This window comes from Sinocyclocheilus anshuiensis, unplaced genomic scaffold, assembly GCF_001515605.1.
Source record: "Sinocyclocheilus anshuiensis isolate Anshui unplaced genomic scaffold, SAMN03320099.WGS_v1.1 scaffold1787, whole genome shotgun sequence".
Lineage (NCBI taxonomy): Eukaryota > Metazoa > Chordata > Actinopteri > Cypriniformes > Cyprinidae > Sinocyclocheilus > Sinocyclocheilus anshuiensis.
The window spans coordinates 108877-111170 of NW_015551094.1; the positions used below are offsets into that span (position 1 = coordinate 108877).

The 2294-nt window shown below is 46.8% G+C and overlaps 1 pseudogene; it reads right to left on the reverse strand.

Moving 5' to 3' along the window:
- Positions 1 to 199: 199 nt before the first annotated feature.
- Positions 200 to 1744, reverse strand: LOC107662670 (uncharacterized; annotated as a pseudogene).
- Positions 1745 to 2294: the final 550 nt, after the last annotated feature.

Consider the following 2294-nt stretch of genomic DNA (forward strand, 5'->3'; position numbering starts at 1 on the left):
GATCTATAGTGTCGAACGCAGCACTAAGATCAAGTAAAACTAGCAATGAGATGCAGCCTTGGTCTGATGCAAGAAGCAAGTCATTTGTAATTTGCTGGGCTAAGATATATGTTGCATAAGGTTTTTTTTATGCATAATAATAACCCTAGAATGTGATCGAACAGTTTAAAATAGCTGGGCTAAGATATACAGGTGCATCTCAATAAATTTGAATGTCGTACATGGCCACTGCTCTGCTGGTTCGCGCTTCCTCGACTGAAGCTCGCACCTCCTCCTGTACCAGCCTCTGCCTCTCCTTTCCGCCGGCAGAGTCATATCGGGTCGCTCTTAGGCTCCCAAGTCCGGCTCTGCCTTGCGCCACTGTTCCAAGGATGGCAGTGATTATCCCCACCTCCAGCTGGTGCCAATCAGATGTTAGCTGGCCAGTAGTAACTCTCAAGCTGAACTTGCTATAATAGTCCAGGATGAGATCTTTCGCCTTCTGCGGTACATGGTGTTTCTCCAGTGCGACCTTCACCAGCATGTGGGGTATTGAGCCATAGGCGTTGGTGAGGTCCAGCCACAGTACTGCCAGGTCCCCTCTACCTTCTCTCGCTTCCCTAATGAGCTAGGTTACCACGCCCATGTGTTCCAGACAACCTGGAACTCCTGGTATACCTCCCTTTTGCACAGACGTGTCGATGTACTTATTGCTCAACAGGAAGTTGGAGAGCCTCTTAGCCACGATGCTAAAGAAGATTTTGCTCTCCACACTGAGCAAGGAGATAACCCGAAACTGGTCGATATTCTCAGACTTCTCCTCTTTTGGTATACACACTCCCTCAGCATACCTCCATGGCTGGGCGATCTTCCCTCTCCTCCAGATCACCTTCAGGACCCTCCAAAGCCGATGTAGTAGCTTTGGGCAGTTCTTATACACCTTGTAGGGCACTCCACTTGGGCCTGGTGCTGAGCTCGATCTTGCTCTCCTCACCACTTCCTCCACTTCCCTTAGGCGGGGCTCCTTCAGGTCGAAGTCTGATGAAGGCTCTGGTGGTGTTATCAGCGCATCACATGGACCCAGCGGTTGTTCTCTAATGGGGTCACTATAAGTGGCCTTGAGGTGGCCATTTATAGCATCCTTGAAGCAGGTGAGGCGGCCAGCCCTCTTTTGGCCAAGGAGCTGCTTGGCTCTCTCGACTTCCCCCACTGACTTGTATTGCCTCTTTAGCAGCCTGAGTTCTTCCCTGAGGCACTGGATTTTCCTTGCTCTGTGGCTTGGAGCATATGCCGATGGAGCAGGCTTGGATGCCTCAGTTCCAAATCGCTCAGCTGCAATGTTCACTATGAGGGTGGTCATTGTTCTCAATCGGTGGTCCACATCCCCCTTAGCTGTTACTTCCAGGACCTGGCTTACATCTTCATCAAATTGTTGCCACTCAGCTCTCTTAGAAGATTTGGGACACTGAATCCTCGGCTGGGTTATGACTGCAGCTTGCCGGCGTTGGAGGCCCTGTGGGTTGTCGAGCGATGCTGTTTCTTGGGTTATGGTGGCAAGTGAGCTGCTGGCAGCCAGTGTTGGCGACACTAGGAGGCTCTGGGCACTGTGGGTTGCCTCCGGGCCTAGCTCCTCCTGCGTCTTACCAGAAGTCGCTTCTGTGCGTTGTGTCGTCGATTCCGCTGTCAAGCATCTTATTCTGCCTTGATGGATTTTTAAACCCCTTTCATTCTTGCAGGTCCTGCCGCAGATGCACTGTATCGTCATTGTCGTTATTCCTTTATCCTGTGTCATTTAGAATATGGTGACATGCCAATCAGCTAATCAACTCAAAACACCTGCAAAGGTTTCCTGAGCCTTCAAAATAGTCTCTCAGTTTGGTTTAATTATTGATTATTTCAAAGGGTTACTAATGACACATCATTTGTGTATTTTCATGTCTGGGAAAAATTTGGGATTAAACGGGTTAATTATAATGAAAAACACATATAGGCCTACTGATGGAAGTCAAAGGTCTAGTTTCCACATTTGAGACTGTTTGTGTGACAGTCCTGCAGTTTAATTTACACCTGAACCTACATTAAACATTAATCATCTATAAACTTTTATTTGAGAGTCTTTGCTAAAGACAAACCTATAACCTATTATATGACACTTTGATTACAGTGCGATGCAATTAAAATGCATTTAAATAATGTGAAATGTTGACTTCCTGACTTAGAAACAAGTTAAAGGGGTCATATGATGTTGCTAAAAAGAACCTTATTTTGTGTATTTGGTGTAATGAAATGTGTTTATGCGGTTTAAGGTTCAAAAA